General features: G+C 35.4%; 1 protein-coding gene and 1 long non-coding RNA gene across 6 annotated transcripts in view; one reads left to right on the forward strand and one right to left on the reverse strand.

The window, feature by feature from the left end:
- Positions 1-22,576, forward strand: part of LOC116151933 (uncharacterized) — a 241,062-nt gene extending 218,486 nt beyond the window's left edge. The window contains exons 8-9 of one of the 2 annotated variants that reach the window (XR_010378917.1): positions 19,271-19,366; positions 20,719-22,576. This is a non-coding gene — a long non-coding RNA (uncharacterized LOC116151933). The remainder of the gene's footprint in view (positions 1-19,270; positions 19,367-20,718) is intronic. The other variant, XR_010378923.1, reaches the window with a different exon arrangement.
- SSBP2 (single stranded DNA binding protein 2) overlaps positions 1-23,932 on the reverse strand; it is a 248,251-nt gene that overhangs the window by 193,366 nt on the left and 30,953 nt on the right. The window lies entirely within an intron of this gene.

Here is a 23,932-nt window from a genome sequence, read left to right on the forward strand (position 1 = left end):
GAAACAGACTTGCAGACATAGTAAACAATCTCATGGTTACCAGGGAAAGGGGGTGGGAAGGGATAAATTTGGGAGTTTGAGATTTACAAATGTTAGCCACTATGTATAAAAATAAATTTTTTTTAAATGTCTGCTATATAGCACAGGGAACTATCTTGTAATAACCTTTAATGAAAAAATATGAAAATGAATATATCCATGACTGGGACATTGTGCTGTACACCAGATATTGACACACTGTAACTGATGTACTTCAATTAAAAAATAAAAAAAGAAATCCAGTACTGGGTATACTTGGTAATACTCCATATCGATCCAGCTTGAAGATTATGCATTATACCCAGGCTCCCCCTTGCCTATGGAATCGACACACATAGTTGATATACATAGCTAATACGCATAGTTCTGTTTGTGTTATCTTTATAGGGAGTAGATTTTCCTTTATACCCACCCAGAATACTAGTAGCTTCTTAATACTTGTTGACTAACCTTGGAAGTCTTCCCGTACTCTATTTCAATATTTTAATATCAAAATTGACACCAGACTTCCATCTATGCCATGTTGGAGTAAGTGGGACTGAACTTGCCTTCTTCCTACAGACAACCAGAACACTGGATATATGAAACAACTGGTTTTACATATGGGACAACAAGCAGTTCAGGCCTATAAAACTTGAGAAAAGGGGGAACATAAAAAATTGAGTCCTATCATAACCCTAGCTTTCTGCCTTAAGGCACATTCCAGAACACAGTGCAGGGAGGGAGAAAGCCAAATATAGGACAGTGGTCTCGAGTTGAGGCGATCAAGGAGTCAAATTTGGGGGGTTGCAGCAGCTGGAATTTGTGGGCAGAGCATTAGATAGGAGGGGGTTACACAGCAAAAGAACTCCAACAATCTGCATAGGGGTCTCTTTGCCCATATGTAGGGTGAAATTCCACCAGGCCAGGCAAAGAACTATTGATCACACAGGGCTGGAAAACCACTTAACTACTCAAAGGAGAAACACCAAGAACACTATTCACATGAACACTAAGAGCATTCCATAGAGACCCATGGGTCACACTTCAGAGGTAGGACTAAACTTCCAGAGTAAAAGCACACTTACCCTAACCATGATGGGTAATTTTAATAACCCAAACTAAGCCAAACTAAGCTTTTAACAACATACAAGTGTAGCCAGATTAATTTAGCTAGAAAGTAGCTTTAAAAAATAAGTAATACTGGGTATCATATCAGAGATACTAAAATAACTTTAAGGTTGGTGAATGAGTATAGGAAAAATCTCTGTACTTTCTGCTCAATTTTGCTATGAACCTAAAACTGCTCTTTAAAAAAAAGTATTTTTAAAGTGATTTCAATGGGTAATGGAGCCTTTTACTTCCTTCTCTGTATTGTTCTGTATTTTGCAAATTTTCTATAATCAAGAAAAAAAAAGTTTTAAAACTTAGTCATAAGCTCTTATCTCCTTCCCCAAGCTTATTTTAAATTGTTGCCTATGTGTAACATTTTCCTCAAGTACAGATGAACAGTGAGTTTGCTCTGACACTAAGTTAATAACCAAGAAAATATCTTCTTTCTAAATAATATAAATTACATATCCCAAGAAATTAAGGTCAGTGGGAAACATTAAAAAGCAGTCTAATGTTTTTCCTCTTGCTACTAAGCACCAAAAGTAACTGACTCAGAATTTCTTCCTGGCTTTACCATTCTTATTTTTCTTAATTCTTTCTGTTAATTATCTTTTCTAATCTTTGCACATGCTCTTCTTGGCATTTAGATCTATTCTGTTTTATGTCTGCTTTCCTTTTCCACTCACTTTATTTTCCCACTACTTCTTGCACTTTCTTTTTTTAATGATTCCCCTTGTTCCAACTTCCTTAATCCCAGCCAAACTCTTATGACCATCTAGCTGGACCTATCTCATTATTATCATACTTAAAGTATCCACATTAATATGTACCATTTAGTGAGGCTAGTGCTTACAATTCATTTTCCACTTTCCCTAAAGGAATTCCGGAAGAGTTTTTCTCATAACAAATTCCAGCAATGTCTCTGATCTGTACTCCTTCGGGCACAGGCATAACAGGAAAGAAACACTTCAGAAAAATACACCCGCAGACACAGGACCCAGAACCCTTAATACCAAAGAAGGAAGTGGGCAGGTGTTCAAAGGAGAACCCCAGCTGAGGGAAAGACACAGGATAATTCTTCCTCTCTGATTTTCAGAAGGTATAAATGAATGATAATTATAATTTTAATCATTATTTGGAGCTATTTTTTAAAGCTCCATATAAAATAATCAGAACCACAGGGTTTTTTTCCTAGGGCTTAATTCATTTCCTAGAATTAGTCTGAAATACTTAGACATTTACAGCATTTGCTCTTTCAGGCCATTTATCTCTTTATCAGACAACTCTTAAGCATCTATTTTGTGTAAAGTATTGAGAACCAATGAAACATCATTACTTTAGCATCCACTAAGGCAGAATGTATGGCAATAAAGAGACTGCATCTTTACACTGAGAAAGAGATTGTGTAACAAATTTGTAGTATAAAGATAATTCTAAATATCTAATGTTAGAAACAAAAATTATTTTTCAAACATCCTGGGAAACTTTACAAATAAATACTTAATGCTCATCACCATCAACAGTTATTAAGCTCCTACCTTTGTTCTAGGTCTTAGACAAAAGAAGAAGAAAAAATTTTGCCCTCAAGTACTTTTCAGACTTGTTAATGGGGAGAAATACATAATTAAAAATAAGATCAGTAATACAAAGTAGCATATGATCAGTGTGCAGGTAACAAAACACCAAGAATTCAGAATAGGAAGAGACCTTTGAAAGAGATTCTTGACAAAAGCGCTTTAACTGATAGAGGAAATGTTACTTAAGCTAGGTATTAAGGGAAATGGGATAAGCAGGAAGAAAAGGGGATTTTTAAGGAAAGGATAATAGCAAGAAAGAATTATCTAAATTATGTATAATACTAGTGGCCAAAATAAAACTCTCTATGTACCTAAAAGTAATGAAAAGGTTTCACAAAATATTCTGTTATTGAGACAGATTTCTACTATCAATATGCAACTGAAAGATTCCATATAATAGGGTAATAATCATATATTCTATAGATAATAGAGAAATAATAGGAACTTATATTTATAGTGTTTTATAGCTTATAAAATGAGTTCACACATGAAAGTAAGTAATTATTTAGTAGCAGTTTACAGCAACTTTATTTTATTAAGAATTTCTTCACATAGTTCTTTTATTTTTTCAGCTTTTTAAAAAATAAGCCCTTTTATGTACATTTGTAATTGAAAAACTGTTCCTCTAGAAGGCATTTCCTATGGCATTTCCTAATAAAAATTTAAGGTTACCATGAAAAGCTATTTAGAATACAGAAATTTATTTTGTACCCCAAAACAGGCAAAACTCCACATTAAAAAAAAAGAAAGTATAATCTATATTTTTCTATGTATCTATAAGTTTAGATAAAGTTATTCTGATTCTTCAGTTGTATCTGTATCTAAAATAAATTTTTAAATGTATCTCTACCTAAGAAGCTAAAATAATCAATAGATAAAAAAGGAAAACAGACAAGGCAAGAAAAATAGGATTAAATACAACATAATCTCTACTAAATTAATCTCCAGTCAATTGCACTAAGAAGCACTTAGCATTCATGGGTGCCTAAATCAATGAATAGAGTGAGCTAAGAGATTGCAACGTCCTTAAGTCCAGATGCAAATAATCAAACTAACTCCTTGACTTTAGATAAATAATCATAGTGTAATCATCAAATTGGAAAATAAAACTAAGGAAATAATATGTTCATATCCTGAATTCGTATCCCAAAAGAAGAGGCACTCTGAAACACTACACTAAATCTGTAAGATAAACTTAACAAATGAGAAATTTTAAAAAACTTAATAAATGTAAAATCCTGTGCTTGTTATATTTGCCTAACCTTATTTACATGTAAAAAGACAGGTTTTAGTTTACTGCAAGTTTAATAGCATACTTGACTACCCTGTCAAAAGAGCTAATTTGATCTTCAAATGCATTAACAGAATATAGAACTAGAAAGAGAGAGATAATAAGTCCTCGAAAGACAAGGGGGGGAAAACAGACAAGTCGTGAGCAATAGTTGGAAGTGTCAGTGATGCATAATCTACAGAAAGAAAAGGCTCAAATACTTAATAGGTTGTCAGCTATTAGAGGGATTGGTCTTACTTCACATGGCTAAAGAGGTTGGAACTAAAATCAAAGCATTAAGTGATGAGAAGGCAAATTGTAACTCAATATACCAAAGGCCTTTTTGCAGACCATTAGAGCTATCCAAAAATGTTATGGGTTGGGAGAAGAACCATTTTGGGGTTGGGAAATGTGAATGTCCAATCTCTGAAAGAGTAAAGGTACAGCACAGATTGAAGCTGGGGAAACTGCAGGGGCTTTATTCACTAAACAGAAGAGTTTAGATCAAATAAACTTTAAAATACCTCTCAAACACAAGATCATATAATCCTATTACTACTAAAATATGGCCCAGAGCAACTGAGTGACTTCCAAATCAACAGAACTATTTGGTAGAAGATTTGAGGTTAGGATTTATGACTCAAAGCTTAGACTACTATGACTAGAAAAATACTGCAAAACAACATGATTCAGTATCCTCCATGAAGAAATTATATTCCCCATGAAATATCACCCTGTTACCAAGCGAAGGACAGAGAAGTGGCAAGCTCACCAGTCAAAGGTGAACCTAAAGCAACTGTTACTACAACCACCAGTCTCACTACCCTGTTCCTCCACACAAACGTTAACAAGATAAACTACTTCTCCATAGTATAAGACTGTGTGGTTCCCATGGATCAGTATGGACCAATGTGCCAAAGTTTCCAAGCCAAAAATTTAAGATAAAAGCATGCTATCTACACCTGTGGGATAAACCCGGCCCTACCAGCCAAAGATTAGTTAACTAACCCCATATAAACTGGTTTGAGGGTAAAATTGGAACAAGCAGAGTTCCAATCAGTAAGTGGAAAGAGGCATATCACTGTAAAACTCTGTTTAAAAGAATATGCAATTTCTAAACGCATGTACTCTTTCTAAATTCCCCCAAATGTTAGTTTTTCAAAGACCAGAGAATTGCTACATCCTATGTTAGTTTAATCCTTTTAACCTAATCTACCCTATAATTAGAAGCCATACTTTTTATCCCGAAACAGTTGAAAGGGATAAATTACACTATATTGACAATCACAAAGCCAGCTAAATAGAAAAATGTGTTATAATAGGTTCATGGTACTAAATCAGATTACTATGCCATTTCAGTGTTTCCTTGGCATACCAAAATATAATTTATAGAATGTAAGTAAAATATTTTAGCAAAGGTCTGCCTTCCTTAATTGACTGTCCTAAATATCTGCAAAATTAAATGTGTTTAAAAGCAGAATGGTTTGTAGATCAAAACACTGCAAGGTGCACAATCTATTTCCCTATTTTTAACAGTTTCCTTTTGATTAACCACAGTAATGTCCAGGAGAAATACCATGGAAGCTCCAAAATAGTAGATTAACCAAATATACAGAGCTTTAATAAGCTTCTATTCTCCCTCAAACACACACACACACACACACACACACACACAGAGTTTTAACCTTTTCCACAGCAGAGACTGTTAATTGCTTCAAAGGTCTATTCTCTCAACAGTGAGAAGCCAAATTCTTACCTGCACATACTGTTCCCCAGCTAGATAATGTTCCCTTATTTCCCTTGAAGCTGGATGTGTTTACTTGCCTGAAGTTCGGTCAAGGAGATAGAGATTTGAGGTGGAAGACCTACACAAAGGGGTATTGTTCTATGTTCCCTTATTCTGCTATCAGCAGGTAAGGCTGGTGTGATGGCTGGAGTTTCAGCCTCCATCTTGGACCAATGAGATCACTTGAAGAATTCCAGATGCAATGGACTGAATGTTTGTGTCCCCTCAAACCTGATACATTAAAACCCTAATCCCAATGTGATGGTGTTTAGAAGTGGGACCTTTGGGAGGTAATTAGGTCATGAGGGTAAAGTCTTATAACGGGATTAGTGCCCTGACAGAAGAGACCTGAGAGCAGGCTAGCTTTCTTCCCACCATGTAGATACAAGAAGTTGGCAATCTACAACCTGGAAAAGGGTCCTCCCCAGAACTGGCCCTCTCATCTTAGACTTCCAGCCTCCAGAACTGTGAGAAATAAATTTCTGTTCTTTATAAGCCACTCAGTCAATGGTACGTTATCACAGCAGCCCAAGCTGACTAAAACACTAGAATAAAAAGGTAGAGGAGGTACAGTCCCCTGACACTTCACAGAACAGATCCCTGACAAGGAACTGCCACTTCAGCCCTGGATTCTCAACATTCAGACTTCTTTTATTTAAGAGGAAAAATATTTTAATCTCATTACTATTTAGGGTTTCCAGTTATGTGGAACCTAATCAGTTCTTGACTCGTACATGTGCTGCTAAGTCAAGACTTACTCTCCAGTCTTCCCATACTGTGACTTCCACACAACTTGACCTGAACTGCTCTTGCTGCATTATCCAAAGTGGTCACTGTGCAATCCTGGTCTTAGTTTACTTCTTTAGTGTATTTAATTCTGGTGATAACTCCCTCGGGCTTAAAACATCAAATCACCCTTTACTCATTCTCTTCCATATCTTAAACCATTGCTTTGTTTTTCCTACAAGTTTTTCTCTTTCCACCTACCCCTAAAACGCTGGCATTCCCTAAGATTATTTCATGGTCCTCTTCTCATTCCACACATTTCCTCAGACCTACTATGCCAGTCAAGAGAAAACAGTCAATGTTGACACTACCAAACCTCTATATCCAACTCAGAATTTGCTAAAAGCTCCAGGTCAGTTTATTCAAATGTTTACTGGGCACATCCACCTGGATATCCCCCAGGAAACTTAAATGCCACAGTTTTCTCTGTTCCTCCTCTTAGTTAATGGCACATACCCATTTAGCTGCCCAAACCAAAACCCTGCTGATCACCCTCAGTTCCTTACTCTTGCTTGCTATGCAATCAGTCACAAAGTATCCTCGATCTCCTACCTATCCTCTCTGGCAATGCCCTCACTGTCGCTTTCCCAGGTTACTGTCGTAGTACTTGAACTGGTCTTCCTTTCTCCTATCTGTGCTCCTCTCTACTGTGAAGTCAAAAGATCACTAGAAAGCATTGCCCTCTTACAGCCACTTCCTTGGTCATCGGTGGACGCTCACACCTATACAATAAGGGCCAGATACCTCAACATGGCAAACACAGCCTGCCCAGATCTGGCAATGGCTTCTTTCTACAGTAAAAAGCTGAACATACTGAAAAAATCAATGAGCCTTAGATCTGTTAAGAGAGGTGAAGTCACAGAACAAACCACTGTCCCCAAAACTGGAGAGACAGACTGGCAGATATAGAAAAATACAACTAACCAGAGAGGAAACCCCACAAAAGGAACCTAACCAGAACCCAGGGCCTGGGTAGGAATACCTGAACTGGAACTGACAAACTGCTAGAGGCTCAGCGTGGACAAGTCTGAGAGAGAAAAACTCCAGAGGAAACCACTTACTGGAGACCGCCACACCTTCGTGAGTTTTACCTACAGGAGTCCAAGCTGGTTCTCACAGCGAGTATCAAAGAAAAATCCCTTCATGCTTCTGGCAGGGGATGGGGGGAACCAATAATTTTGAAATACACTAGAGCATTTTATTCTTCTTAAAAAGAGCTGCCCTCAGGAGAAACCATTTTGCTACAGCCTAAACTGCTGGGGTTTCATCAGAGTCTAACCTGCTTAAGGTAAGTGACATATAAAACATACACAACTCCAGCCTCCTCTAGGCGTCCTGTTCCACCTAAGGGGACAAAAAAAAAAAACCAAAAAAAAAGGCGGCAGCAGCAGCTGAGAAGCACTGGTGAAGTTCACAGTCCAGGAACACAGGCTCACAAAAGACTAAGACCTAATCCTAGGCCTATGGAATACACCCCCACCCTCATCTTCCCACTGTGTTACTTAAGGCATACTTACTACTGTTTGTTATACTCAGGACACCACGTCCACCTTTCAACAAAAAACTACAAGGCATACCAAAGAGAAACAAACAAATAAACAAACAAAACACCGTTTGAAGAGGCTGAATAAGCATTAGAACCAAGTCTGACATGGCAAGAGTGTTGAAATTATCAGACCAGGAATTTTTTTTAAACTATAATTAATATGCTGAGGGCTTTAATATAAAAAGTAGACAACATGCAAAATCAGATGGTTAATGTAAGCTAACTAGATTATTATTGCTAGAAACTTCTCCCTTTACTTTGACCAAATGAGATATGACTTGTTTTTAGTTTATGCTAAAAGGCATAATATTTATCATTGAAAAGGTCACAAAGATTATGTAATTTAAAGGAACATTTAATAAAGAATTTCAAAGCATAAAAGTAACATTTTTAAAGCGCCATGTGATCTACAGACATTTAAATATTTCCTAATGATATTACAGATACAAAGGAAGTGTCAATAACAAGAAACAGCGTACAGGCAGAACCTGACTTGCAAATGTGAATCCTGTAAATCTGCCACATCTGAGAAATTGAAGCGCCTCGGTAGACTACCGAGATTCTAGTTTCCTTTTGTGCACCTATTGTTAAACATCCCCCTCCAGTTCCCTGTTGTACCACATTCAACTTACGCTACCCCACTCCTTTAATGCCATCTTGACCCCTTCCTAATACTACTCCATCTCGCCTGAACTCCTGTTCTTCCTTTTCTAGGTACAAAAAGGTCTCCACCTCTTGAACTATCTTTCATATATCTGTCTCCAACTGTAACTACTTCACTCATTCCTCTAACTCCCCAAAGCCACATCTCCCTCCAGCCACAGCTGCAGGGGACACTCATTCTCTTCTTGTCTCATCACTACCACAGTAGGTGAAGAAATCTCTCACTGCCAATGGGCTGGGGAGAAACATGGGAAACACATCCTGTTGTTTAGGGCAAATGGAAATTGGGGATGGGGAAAAGAAACATTCTTCACTTATTGAAACTGTTGTAAAGTGAAACAGAGTCCTTAAATTTTAAATTTACAGTTGGAATTTGCATCCCCAAAGACAAAGGGAAACCATAATATTGTTAGTTATGGAATTCAGCTATATTATGGGTACCATCTGGGAATGTAACTACAAGTTACAATATTTTCTCTTTGGGGATATGGTCCCTGTATCAAACAAGCCAATTTACCAACCACCTTTTGAAAGACAACTTACCTAAACACTGTGGCAGCATGTAGAGTTATTCATTCATATTTTCCTACACTAAGAAGTAAAAAGTATGGGGAGATAGAACTGTAAACCACTGAAGAGCAGGAGCCTCGAGTGGTCTTGTTCAGCATTTTATCCTGCACCCAGCATTTGTCACACTTTAATCACTGAACAAGTATTTGGAAAAAGAAGGTGGGTGGAGGTTGGGGGTGGGGAGAAGCCCAACATCCTTAAGAGTCCTCTTCCATGATAAATCTGTGTCCATGACCAGTTAAGAAAGAGTGCAGGGCATTTCAGAACTCTAAAAGAAAGGAGTCTTCTTTATCTTTTAGGTTACCTGAGATAAGTGGGGATTCCTCTTTAAGCAATCTTAACTTATTCATGGCCAAAATCTTATCTACCCTGGACAGGCTGTCAAAAATTAGGTCTGTCCAGTCAAAACATGAGATGTTAAGTCATCTTTCACTGTTTTTTTTTTTTAACAAGATAACATTATAAATGCTTTCCATTTTAACCAGCCAGAAAAATTAAATGGAAGACTGAGAACATTTTTCTACATAAAACTGAGGAGTAGGGGAAAGAAGACTAGCTGAGGTAGAACACTCTTTTGTACTGAATTATCCAGACTGGTTGTTTTTGGTTCCACTTCTTCTTTCATTCACTAAAATAGTTATACTCTCAGGTATGTTTTTATTACAACAGTCTATGCCAGCTTCTAGTGGAATTTACAACCTGCTGTTTATTTGCATGGAATGCTTCATTAATATCACTTGCCTGATCTTCTATTTTAATTAGACTTACATCATTTGAAATAAAACCATTGTTTCAGGGGGAAAAAAGGACAAACAAGGTAAACATAATAGTTAATAATTATGACAAATATAACTTAGTATTTTTAAACTTATTGTTTCTTAAACTACTTAGAAGATTTTGAAGAATAAAGTACCATAAAATCAGATAATAATAAAAATTAATTTTAAGTTTTTAGTATATTAAGCTTCCTTCTTCCACTCTATATGTAAACAATGAATCAGGTGGCCTAATGTACTATGTAATGCTATCTACTCTACAGGTATTGAATTAATACTTTTTGTTTGGAAGTTTCACCTACTTCCATATGTGATTTATACTAGTTTTTAAAATGGCACAAATTATCTCGAAACAAAAAGGTAAGACAGTGAACACCAAAAGTTATCTTAGTCTTAACAAATAACTCATTTTCGGCAATAAGAAAGGGTTGATGAATAGCAAAGGAAATGGAAAGAAAAGAGCGTGTATTTAAACTGTGCATGTTTTGCCAAGTTTTGATAAAATTATAAATGCCAAACTCCATAGTGTAAGTTGTTTTAAAAAAATGATATAACCAAGGGTTGAGAGGAGAGTCCAACAAACCTTTATAATTGTAGTCTGCCAGGAATAAATTTAAGGAATAATAAAGCAAAAGGAGCACTGGCACATAATTTAAGCTTCTAGGATTTGAAAAAAAGAATTCTTCTTCAATAGGTACTTTGCCATTGGGATCCATTAGTTTAACTAACTAAACTAATATAACATTTTGTTAGTTACAAAGTCCCTATTCATGACACATTGTAAAGTGTTAATTTGAGACTGAGAAAAATTCAAGATCAAAACAGGAAAAATATTGCAACAGTCTAAATAAATAATTGCTAAGTGTAATGTAAGATGGAGTGTTGTTGGTCTTGGTTACTGAATGTTCAATGCAACTACTTTGGATGGCCATTCTTCAATTACCACATCATGAAAAAAAAAATCCACTGAAAAAATCATTAAGAACTTGCAGGCAGCTCTCTGGTGCCACTAGTTTTGTCCAAAATGGTAGCAGGACAGGGAGTTAAGATGATTATCTTACCATCACAGCCTTCACACTCCTTTAATAATCCTGCTGTCTGTAATAACTGCCACAGCCATGTCTATGTCTAACTTACCCATGGGAATGAAAAGCAGTGGGGGAAAAGTGGAAATAAAGGAAGCAGATTAATTCCTTGGTCTCAGCAAGTATCTTTCTGTTGCACTGGGTTACTTCTAAGCAAGATACATACAAAAGAGGAGGCCAAAAAATGATTAATCCAATGGGTGAGTAAAAAATGAATGTAAAAATGTAAATAAGTAAAAATAAGGATGAGTTTTAATAGTTTTCCCCTATTTTTCCCCTCCAATATATTGAATCCTAACTAAAGGCTCTAAAAACAAGTTTTAAAAAATGAATTACAGACTACTTTATGAGAAAAACTACAAAAAAACCAATATAAATCTCTCAGAGACTACATCTTGCCTGCAAAAGTGAACTACTTAGTAATTACCACTTGGGGTGGCTGTAACAATTACAGATCAGCTACGTAAAGTGCTAGCACGTTATGGTTAAAATAGTGCCATTATCATTGTGGTAAATACTTTGAATATACTGGTAGATAGATAAACTTGAGCACATAATGAAAGTTACTTTTCCTTCAATCAGGACTTAAAGAGCTAGAAATGTAACCCTCCAAGTTGTGAAAGACAAGATTTCTAAAGTAAAACAGAAGAATAATACGGCGATAAATGGAAATGATCTGATTATTTCCAGTTGAGCAACAACTTCAGCTGCAGTCTGTAAGGGCACAGACAACCATGAGCATAAATGGAAGGAAAAATCAGTCCTAACTGAAGCTCTATTACCATCCCCAGAGTAGCTGGGTTCAGAAGTCCAGGATTGCTAAGGCTTAGGTCATGGGTTTCCCAGCTCCTGAGTTTCTCCATCCTCTACCTCCCAACCCCAACTATGAAGCCAGAAAAAGCCAGAAGGATAATGTAGGAAAAATATTTCCTGGAGCAATCAAGGAAGGAGGACTCTGTAGAAATACTGAACACCACAAGAGGCCAATTTAATTTTAAAGTCTTTATATTTCACTGTCCATCCTTGATCAATCTGAACAAATTTTTTTCTTTATTCAGCATCTATGTGTCAAACACTATTCTAAATGATTGCACTAAAGATGTCTCAAATGAAAAAGAACTTTTTGACTAGGTTAATCTCATAAGGCCTTTTAGTAATATCAAAACAAGCCCATCAAAATATAAAAATACTGTGACAACAGACATCCTCATCACTTTTAATCTACTGCTGGCCTCCAAAGAAACTCTGGACTAAACATAATTATTTACTTCAGCAACTCTCACAGTCTTTGACATTATGATGTACGTTATGATTCACTAAAAAGAGATGTACCATTCCATAAACCCATCCGACCTCTGAACCCTTTTATCCCAGACTACCAACTTACACAGTCACTAATGTTTCACAGAGGATTAAAACTTAAATTTAACTGTATCATTAATAGGGATGATTAGAAGAAAAGATATATGAGATTAATAAGGCATACTTTGAAAGAAATCAGTACCATTAATACTTTAATAATAAAAAAGATTCTGAAGTATTTAGAAGAGGACAAAAGCTATAGATTCTTCCTCAATACTACTTACACATGGGGCTTTCATGCAAAGCAGTGGAAGCTTCAAAACAAGATTCTAAAAATACAAAGCATGTGAAACACAATGCCAGTAAGTTCCAAACAAATGCAGGAATGCTATTTTTTTTTACACTTTCATCCAGACATTTGAGTATGAGCTCCCTGCTAGTGCTCAATCCCAGTAGAGAGAATCCCTATGTTACACGACCCAAATGCCAATTCAAACTGGGTCACCACTTTTTTTGTCATTTTGTTATAGGAAGGTAGATCAGAATTTTTTTTTTTTTTGCCTCTTTCCATTATGTCACCTTAAATTGCTACATAATATCTTCATAGTCTTTAGTCAGCTAAGAGATCTGTGACCCACTCCAAGCTGCCATTCAAGTCTCATATTGAACTACTGGACAGTAAAAGAACTTTGATTTCTCATGCTTAAACCTTAATATACTCAAACTCTAATAACTAGGAATAAGAGCAGATGTTTACACATGTTCTCCACTGTTTACTACAGAAGACAAACTGGTTGTTTTAATGAGGGATTTTCGTTACCCCCCCCCCCACACACACACACTGCCTTTTATTTTTTTCACATATCTTATTCAGTATTCTTTGTGTGGTGGCTACTTTATTAAAGTGGTTCAATATTTAATTAAGGATTAAATGCCGAAGCAGTTGGCCCATTAAGTTATAAAAACCTTTAGTGTTTACATAGCTTTTAAAAAATTAATTAAAAAATTAAATAACTTAACGGAAGTTTAAAAATAAGATTTAAAAGTAAGCTTTGAGAACAACAAATTATTGTAAAGATATTATGCCATGACAAAACATTTGCAGTCATGAGAGAACAAACATGTAGTGTCTGCAACCCAAGAGGACTGACCCCCAAAGTGCAGGCATCTTTAACCATTATCTGCAGTGTCTGTCAGATGGACACACAAATTTTGGCACTGATACAGTGATTCTGAGGGCCAAGAGAAACACATCAGGTTATCTGAGGAGGTGCAGAGGGAAACACAATACATATTTCCAAGGAAAAAAGTCAAAATAATGATTTTAAAATTCAACTGTTTAAATTCAATTCCACTTTCACTGAACTGTTAAGCACTGAGGCTAAGTCTTTGTGTTTACTTTCCAAGCAACAGAAAACATTGGACTTATTAATGTTTATTAATGTTTTCTTTAAAAAGAGAAAAACCAAAATAAATAAAATAAAATAAAAACCAAAATAAGCTTAATAAAGTCAGCTTATTTCATATTATCTTTCAGTTTATTTTAAACAAGTTTTTTTTTTTCCCCAATCCACAGATCCAGAATTTGGTGCCAAGCTTTTTCTTGTACCCTTTGACAAAGTCTACATTTTGTTTCTTCATTATATTTGTTACGTTTTCTTGTATAATAAATATACTGAGGTAGTGCTAAAAATATTGGCTACCTAAAATGAATAAATGCCAAGAGTACCTGGCTATTTCCACTGCTTTAGTTTCTTCAACATGTGAGCAGAAAACTGGGAGCTGAGGCAGAGAGTGAATACCCAAGCCAGACAAAAAGCCATGCGATCCGAACCGTGTGAAATGGTCACATGATGACTGCGGTCACAAAGTGGCAGTGGTGTGTCTATGTTACCTAAGCAATGAGGTGGAGGGTCAGTGATTCTCCTTAGTCATCTGGTGCTCTTTTGTGCTCCTGTCTCAAGCCTTCCACCATGGTATATAATTAATGATGGCATGATGACAGCTGGTGACAGGTATGGCAGGCTTTCACTATCCCTAGTTCACTAACTTTTGTAAAAACTGTCATCTTACATATGCTTTCCCAGGTACCTACAGGTCTTCTGAAATAGAATCACCAGCTTCCATTTCCCTGCCATACCACCATCTATTCAATTCTACCACTTACATTACAGAAAAACCCACTGTTTTCCAAATTTTATGTGTACACATACATATATATACATATTTCTGGAAATGCTGGGCTAAATTTAAGTAAGTTTCTTTACTGCCGGACCACTCAGAACCTTTAATGTGGTAACCTATATTAAGAATTTCCTGACATAAACATAATAAGCCACATTTCCAAATCTCTTTGTCTATAGAGACCTTTTTATAGAACATTTTCAATGGTACACACCTTGGAAAACTCTTATCCAAACTATCCAAAACAGAATATATATTTCATATGTAGACATAAAATATCTATATATAAACCAACTTGTATATGCATAAATGTGTATATTTACATATCTAAGTGTAAAATATGCATGTTTATATAAATATGTATAAAAACAAATCTGAATATATTAATTTATCCACTCATCCATTTACACAGCCATCCCACTAGCCATCCAACAGCATACATATACAGTATCTATATATATGAACACTTATGCTCAGTGCTATGGGAGATTTAAAAAAATCTGGAAATTTGTTTAACTCACTTTCTATTATTCTCTTATTAATCTCCATATAAAATACTGAAGTTTTTAAAAGCCACTAATATATTAAAATTCTTGAAGAATCTATTAACAGAAAACATTACACAGCTGATACCCATTAAGAAATTTTAAGTGGTAAACTAAGGAAACATTTATTTCACAAAAGTGCTTTAATACTAAATACCAGTTATGTAGTTTAAATTGTGTTTATTTTACATAATTTTCCAGGAGCAACTAAAATTAAAAATAATCAACTGATTTTTTAAGTCTAAAAACTTAAAATGTACCTAACACATTGATTGCAATGTCACCCAAATCTGGGTGACAGCTGTGTTTCCTCAGGGGTCCCATCACCCAGATATGGGTGACACTTTCCTTCATCCAATTATGCAGGTTTTTACAAGTTACCCAAATTTATTCCATGCAGAATAATGACATTCTAAGAAGAAATAAAACTGTAAAGAGGTTTAAAATTGAAAATAAGATAAGAAATTGTTTTTAAAAACAATTCCAATTTTACTGGGAAAACAAATAGATTAATTATAAGCACGTATATTGTTAGTATGTCACACTGCGGTGAAATGTGAATTTGGGCCCCAAAGGAAACACACCCGATTCTTAGTGGGCGATTAACGCGTTAAATACATACTTTAGGATTTAAAACCTACAAGCACATTAAGACAATTAAATGTATCCTAATCAGATTCAACTAATCATTGTGCAATACCAATTACTTTAAAAATTTCTGAAGCTCAAGGCAAAGATTTCAAGTTAAGACCTCTTTCAACTCCCTCATTTTATTCCAGGCTTATATGTTACAAAACTATAGGAAAAATCTTTCAACTATTTGACGATAAATGCTTGTATCAAGTAAAATTTAAAAGTAGTAAGATCTTCTAAACAGGACATGTTCAGAACCAAATTTACCCATAATTAGTGTGTACTGTACTTCAGAAACCACCTTACTTGTTTTAAACAAATATTACTTATGGCTCTAGCCCCTCCCCCTTTGCTGGAGATACAACCCTGTCTTTTTCCCTTCATCTATGCAAGGTCAACACAGCTCTCTGGAATTAGTTCAATCTCCAATTCTGTGCAATTATTTTCAGATGATTCTACCCTACAGTTATTTATCTCACCCATCTTAGAACACACAGTCCTTACAGTTCGTATCATTACAGTTCGTATCACTCATAGCATGTATTACATTGCAACTTATATTGTTACTTTATAACACCACTTAACTTTTCATGTATTATAGTTTTCCATTTATCTATATACTACAACCTTCCCAAGGCATGGAACATTTCTTTCCCTTCTTTGAATCCTGTACTACCCCTTCGATAAAGTAAGCACACAAATTATTCCACAGAATAATAAAGTATCACAGCTGAATCTGTATCTCTCACTTTGCAGATAAAAAAGGAAGCCTAGAAAGGTGAAATAACTTGCCCAAGGTTATTCAATCAGCTGAGAACTAAAGTAGGGCAAGAACCCAAGTGTATGGATCTAATCTAGTGTTCTCTGGTTTAGCCCATGTTAACAGAAATAAAACTGTGCTAAAATACACTTGTTCAGCTGCCAGTTTTAATAAGCGCAAAAAGGAAACTTGTGTGTATAACCAAGAACTTTGCATTGCCTCAAAATTACCGTTTTTTTCAGTATTAATCATTGGCCAATCCTCAGGAGGAGGAGGAGGATGATGATTAAACATATAATCATATAGGTGATCTGGTTAAATGTCTACTGGCCCAGGACAGCCTTTATTTTGTGTTACTTCTTCCTAAGTGTACTACAAGGTGGGAGGAGGGGTGGTATTCAATTAAACTAAATAGGTCAGTTACCAGAGTCCCAGTTAATCAGAATTTTATCTAAATAATAGTAAAGAGCTCCTTGTCTCCCTCTGACTCTTACTGTTCAAGAAGTCCTCTCACCATTTATTTATAGAATAATCTTAAGGAAAAAAACTAGCTATTTGATAGTCTGATTAACCTAAACTTTCCTTCAGAGACTCTTCCATCATCTGCCTAAGTCCTCCAGGGAAGTGGGGCCATTTAGATGCACAGGAGAACAGCTGGAGCATGAAGTGACAGATAGATTTACTTAAAGAGATTAGCCCCAAGAGAAGTGCTTAGTTCTCAGTTAACTTTGTGTATTCTAACTTAAAAAAATGCCAGGGAAATAAAATTATAAATATGGCTATTTCCACCAAATACTCATTGGATAACTACGGCCCTAAGAACCAGAACAGGGATGGTTCTGTCAGAAATGCCTTCCACTGGCATTAACTTAACTTCATCTGAGAGTTAACAGAGCAGTGAGGATCAAATGAGCAATTTCTATTAAGCTACTGGGGAAAAAAAAAAGTCCTCATCTCTAGTCAGGCTTCTTTTGCTAAAACTTAAGTGTAACTCGTTAAATAGTCCACACCCAAAAATGATACGTTAGAATCCTAGCCCCTAATACCTCAAAGTGACCTTACTTGGAAACATGGTTGCTGTAGATGTAATTTGTTAAGATGAGGTCATACTGAAGTAGAGTGGACCCCTGATCCAATATGACTGGTGTCTTCATTAAGAAAAGAAATCTGGTAAGAGACATGCTTAGGGGGAAAATGATATGAAGAACCACAGGGAGAAGACGGAAAGAGGCCTGGACAGTCCTCCCCTACAGCCCTCAGAAGAAACCAATCCTGCCAAAAATACGATTTTTGGACTTCAGGCCACCAGACAAGAAATTCCTGTTGCTTCAGCCGCTCATTCTGTCACACTGTTTCAGCAGCCCTATCACGAATACAATATGCAACAAGAAATAATTTTAAAGGTGTCTGTAAGGTAAATGCAAAGTAGTGCTGAACCAGAAATTCAGAAGCCCTAGATTCTAGGTTTTAGATTTACAACTTCAGGCATAAATCTCTGCCTCAGTTTCCTTACCTATACCTCTTTCAGGATGTTGTGAAGATAAGGCTTTGTAACACATGGAAGTTTTTGGAAAAGTACAAAGTATTAAATAAATAAAAAATGTTACCATCCAACAATTACAATTTAGTCAATACATCCGGAAAAACAGCAGAGGTACAGAAAAGGTGATCCCTACATTTTTCCCCTTGGAAATGAGACTAATGACTTCAGAAATTAATCAAAAACTGTATCAAAAACGCAGTGCAGGGTAAAGCACATCATGGCCAACATTTCCCTATTAATTTTTTAAAACTGCAACCCCCCCCAAGACACAAACAAACAAAACACACCCAGAAACATTCATAGTCCATGTAATGATTAATTCATCTACCACTCATTCAGTGTTTGCTGTATTCCGGGAACTGGATTAAATCTTAAAGATACAGAGCTCAGAGACATCGGCTCTGACTTCAAGGAACGTCTGCTACAGCAAAGGAAACAGGAAGTGATTAAACAAAGATTCATGTAAGCTATGACAGAGTTACGCACATAGTACAATAGAGCAGATATAGTTATTTGTACCTATATTTGAATAGAATCATGTTTAATTTTCTGGAATTGACAATGCTTTACATAACATATACAGTAGCACTTTAATGAACTGAACTGACAAGTTTTTCAATGTTTTTCCTTAACTCTTCGCTGATCGTTGCTTCCTGTTACGGATAGAGAACTTCATCCCTCAGATTTTTTTTAAAGAAGGCTTAAACAAAAACTGTTTTTTTTTTTTTAATCTGCTGCATTGGTATTTTATTGTTATATAGTTAAAGCTAAGTAACTGGATATTTATATTCATAAGAGAACACCAGAAAATTAAATGTTTCAGTCCTTACTGGAAGTAATACTAAAATATACTCTTTCTTCTCAACTTTGTATGTGTGGGCTGTATGTCCCAATTAAAGTTGTCTTTGATGGCTAAAGATATTCTAAGTCCTTAGGAGTCAGTTGAGTATCAGTGATCCAGGCATGGCCCTATAGCTAAATACAGGACAGTGTACTGGGTTGATCTTTACCCCCAAGTGGAGGCTAGCTAGGAGAGACAGGGGCTAAAAGTCAATTTGAAGACAATTAAATCCACCAGAAAAACACTTTTATTGTAAATTGCTTTTTTTTAAGGGAAAAAAAGTGAGACAGTTGATCCACTTTGAATCAAAGTTAAAGGTTGACTATGAACAGTCTGATCTAAGAGCCAAGCGACACAAGAGTGTAAAGGTAAGCATGAAATAGTGAAATGACTCAAAAGCCTTTATCACCCTCTTTGTTTACTTATGTCAATAAGAACTTGAAAGCTATATTTGCAAAGGCTAATACACAAAGCAGATAATCTCTCAATGGATAATTGAGTTGACACTACTAAGATCTGGGAGTTGCAAAGGCAGCAGAAGCAATGGCCCCCATTTTCTTGAAGTTTAAAATTCAATGAGCAAAGAACAAGTAAATTAAATTGAAACAGAAGCAAATACATAATCAACTATAGCTATGCAAATAATTCTCTTCGCATTTTTTCTCCTGATCTCTTTCACCTTTCTTTTTTATGTTTTACCCCCTTTCCAGTTTCCTGTTTTCTCTTCTATAATAAAGTTAACCAAATACCTCCCAAATAGTTTCCTTCATGTTCTCCACCACAATGAGCACAGTTCCTGTTAATTCCTTAATAATATCTTAGTCACAATTCATATCAACAAATCTTAATTTAGCTCATGATATACAAAATACAGACATATGAAAGCGTGACAAAAAAGGAAAAAGAGAAACTCTAGAAATTTGACATGTTTATGTCTAATTTGATCTCCAAGAATTTAAGGAATTAAATCATAAAGTGTAGGAAGGAAAAAATAGAGACTTCTAAATGATCTATGATTTCTAATAATTTAACATAGAATTTTTCCCTTTCTGTAAATTTAAAAACATATCCATTTTTGTATTAGTTTATTTATATAACCTTTCTTTTAGAAAGTAAAGTTATAAAAATAATAAAATGAAAAGAAATATTAAAAAATCATCATAGCCAGATATGCAACACTTAAAGAATTATTCTGTGTATGTTAGGACTCCTGTCTGTCAGAGATGCAGTTTTCCCTCAATTCAGTATTTTAATTCAAATAGTTAAAAATTCATTAGAAGGAAAATAAGCAGACAGGAAGTCTCACCAATACTTTTTGTCTGTGCTTTTAACCTTACACTATCAATTCAAGATTTCAACTAAACAGGCAGTTCTTACAGTGTCCTCAAATTCAACAAACTGACCATTAAATTAGAAGAGAAGAAATTTCAAGAGAATGGTCTCTATTACAACAATTCTGACTGAGAACACTCTGTTGTTAAAAAAATAAACAAACCAAAAAGCCTCCTGTTGATCCTAACAACCATGAATTGGGAAGGTTATATAATACAATGCTAACTATGGTCCAACTATAATGGGATAAAAGGTAAATTAAATAATGAAAATGGATGAATGAAGAATGTCTAGTAGATACCTTGGGAGAAAAACAATGTGGCTTCTTCACAAAGGCAGTGCTAGATGATGTTTTACTCTGATTTCAGTATGCCTTCGTATCTTACAGCACTTTTCCCTTCTAAGTGAATCTCAAACAAGAAACTGTGTGATCAAGGCTAATGTCGCTCTCAATGTGGACCGGGCAGAAGATGATGAACATCTAAATGACTTGATAAAGACCTACATAATTATGAAATTTAGTCAAATTTTTCTGTGGAATTAGGCATCGACATTTATTGATCATCTTCTAGAAGCCAAAGTGTAACAGGAAGGGCTAATGGATGGAAACAGAACTAGAAGACATGAATTAGAAAACAACCTCTCATTCTTAATAGTACCAACAGGAAGCTAAAAAGCACATTTCCATAGAAACAAAATATTGCCTCAAATACAGTATGAATACATAAGTGCTAAGGAAATCCCAAGCATTACTCTCACAAGAGTGAGCTGGAATAAGTGATAGATGAATTCTAAAAAGAAGTGAGAGTTATGTTTTAATACAGGATAAGAGACAAAATTTACAGGGAAGAAAGAACATTACAGTCATGGGAACAAGAATAAAGATCTGTTAATCAAGTAAAAAAAAATGTTAAACTCGATTCTAGGATTTGTATATATAAATAGATACTATTTCTTAGTATCTTTAAAATATAGCAATAAATAAACCCTAAAAAACGAAGGCAAATATATTTTTGAATGTACATCTGAATATGACTATACTTAAGGCTCTTAAAATTCATTTAATAACAACAAAAATAAAAATTTCATTCTTCTTTCTTTCAGGCATATACTGAAACAGTTAAGAGAATGCAAAAGCCTAAAACAGAACAGGTTTAATTCCATAGAGTTGTTTATTCACATCTTGATGCAGGAAGGGAATTAAATAATTAGGTGCTTATCATTACATCTTTCTTCCGACTTCTAGGAAAACAAAGGAAACAAAAACTCTTTTTAAACAGCTGAACTCAGCTAACTGATTCTGCTCAATAAATTCTCAATGAAATATCTGTTCCACATATTTTTAAATATGGATAGTTCCTCTTTAAGATAATTAAAATTTGAAATCCGAAGAGGAGACTTTTCCTTTCCTATAGCTCACCACTTTACCAGAAATTTACCATACATTTGAATAATAGTTTAATGAGGCAGAAGGCTGTCTTTGGAAAGTATGAATCAATGAAAATTCAGCAAAAGAGGATCATAAGAAATACGTCCATTTTTAAACAAAAGGAAACAGTAAAGCCTTTTAGGACATGACCCAAAAAAATCTATGTAACAAATAAGATAAATCATAAAAAGGAAAATATTTTTATGGCTGTAGACTATTTGTGATAAATAATGCCTAAACAGATATATGATTTCCTGTGACCGAGTAAACTGATTATTCTGCCTGATCAAAGAGAATTCAAATCTTTCTCTCAAACAACAGAGAGACTCCTCACAGCACACAGAGGTAGTGCCACATGATGGTTAAGAGCGAGGGTTCTGGAGCCAGACTACCCAGATTCATATTCTTACTCTCCACTTCCTAGTTTGCTCTGATGACTATGGCAAAGTTACATAATCTTTCTATGCCTCAATTTCTTTATTGCTAAATAGGAGATAATAACAGTACTTTTTCCAAAAAGTTGGTGTGAGGTTTAAATGTGTTAAGTGGAGAACTCAAGTCAGTGCTTGGCACTTTGTAAGCAACTGGAAGCTATTTAAGCTATTTTTATTATCACTGTTGCTATCATTACAGCCTAAATACCTATACTGAAGCTTCGGACTTTACCTACTGTAGCTATCATTAACCACTAAGCTCTTCATGAAAATATCAAAAGTTAGTATCAAAAGTTACAGCCTGAGTAAGTCATAAGAGATTTTAGCTGGAATAGAACTAGTGAAAAGAGGGATATTCACCGGCCCTTCTAAAAGGGGTTGGGCGGGGGCTGGGTTGGGGGGGGTGGCGCTATCAACTAGGAATATGCCTAAGCCATCTATTATACAACAGAAAAGGAAAAAGATTGTATCTTCAAAAAAATTAAGATTTCAGATTTACTTTTAAAGATGGTGAACTTAACTTATATTTATAAGCACACTCTCCCAGCAAAATGGCAGTAAAGGGCCTTTTTTTTTTTTTTTTTTTAACAGCTTAAATTCACAAGCAGTCCAGGAAATGAGACAACAATAACAAAATTATAGCAAATGTCTTTTCAGACCCAAGAAATCTGAATACTAAGCAGGCAAAAAATGGAAAGTAAAAACAACTCAATTTACATGATAGAATCTCCAAAAGACAAAGAAGGATTATGAACAGGAAGATTGGTTAAAAATCTGCTTGAAAAGCTGTTAGATTCCCAACTCCCCACTCCACCTCTCCGTAACTCCAGTTAGATTAATGCTCCTCCTCCATCCTTGCAGAACAGTAGAGGTTTATTTTCTGGAGGAGATTTTTCAAATGGTTTTATTATTACTGAATGACATAAGACAAGCTTAGAAGAGACATACCCCACTAAAAAAGAGAGGAATAAAGGGAAAGTTTATGTGCTCCTTCCCCAATTTGGCTTCCAAAACACAGAAGACAGGCTTATATGCTTCAGACAGGTAACGAAGAGTCTTCTCTGGGGAATCTAAGCAGCCTAAAACATCTAAAAATATGGACATCAGAAATTCCCCAATTGAACAGCTCAGTCAAATTACCCTGAAAGCCAGATTATGAGACTAAAATTTGTAAATCTACAAGCCTCATTCAGAGACACAGCACTATTGGTCACCTTTTTAGAATGCTTAAGTGAACAGATTAGCCAAGGACCACCACACATTTAAGGAGAGCCTGAAACAAGAGACCAAAGCAAACAAACAAAAAATAGTAACTTGAAAGAAACAGGTAATATATAAAGAGAAGAAAATTTCCAAAACTATCATTAATAAACTTTGAAGAGATAAAAGAATATAAGCATCCATGGAACTAGAACAAGATGGTATTAACGTAAAGTGAGGTCCAGTAACAGGAAAATTTCTTTAATCTACAGACAGCTGGAAGATAAAACTGAGGAAATCTCCCAGTAAAAGAAAACCAAAAAGAAAGATGTAGAAAACAACTGAAGAGAAGAGATAGAATAATTGGAGGCCAGTCCAAGTTGCTACAACACCTGAAGAAAATAGGAATTCTAAAGAGAGAGGGAATGAGAGAACTGAGGGAAGGAAATTGAAGAACTAACTCACTGATATTACCCCAGAACAGGGCCTGATTTTCTAGGTCAAAAGAAGCCCCCAAATATTCAGGATACTGCTGGAGA

This window comes from Camelus dromedarius, chromosome 3, assembly GCF_036321535.1.
Source record: "Camelus dromedarius isolate mCamDro1 chromosome 3, mCamDro1.pat, whole genome shotgun sequence".
NCBI lineage: Eukaryota > Metazoa > Chordata > Mammalia > Artiodactyla > Camelidae > Camelus > Camelus dromedarius.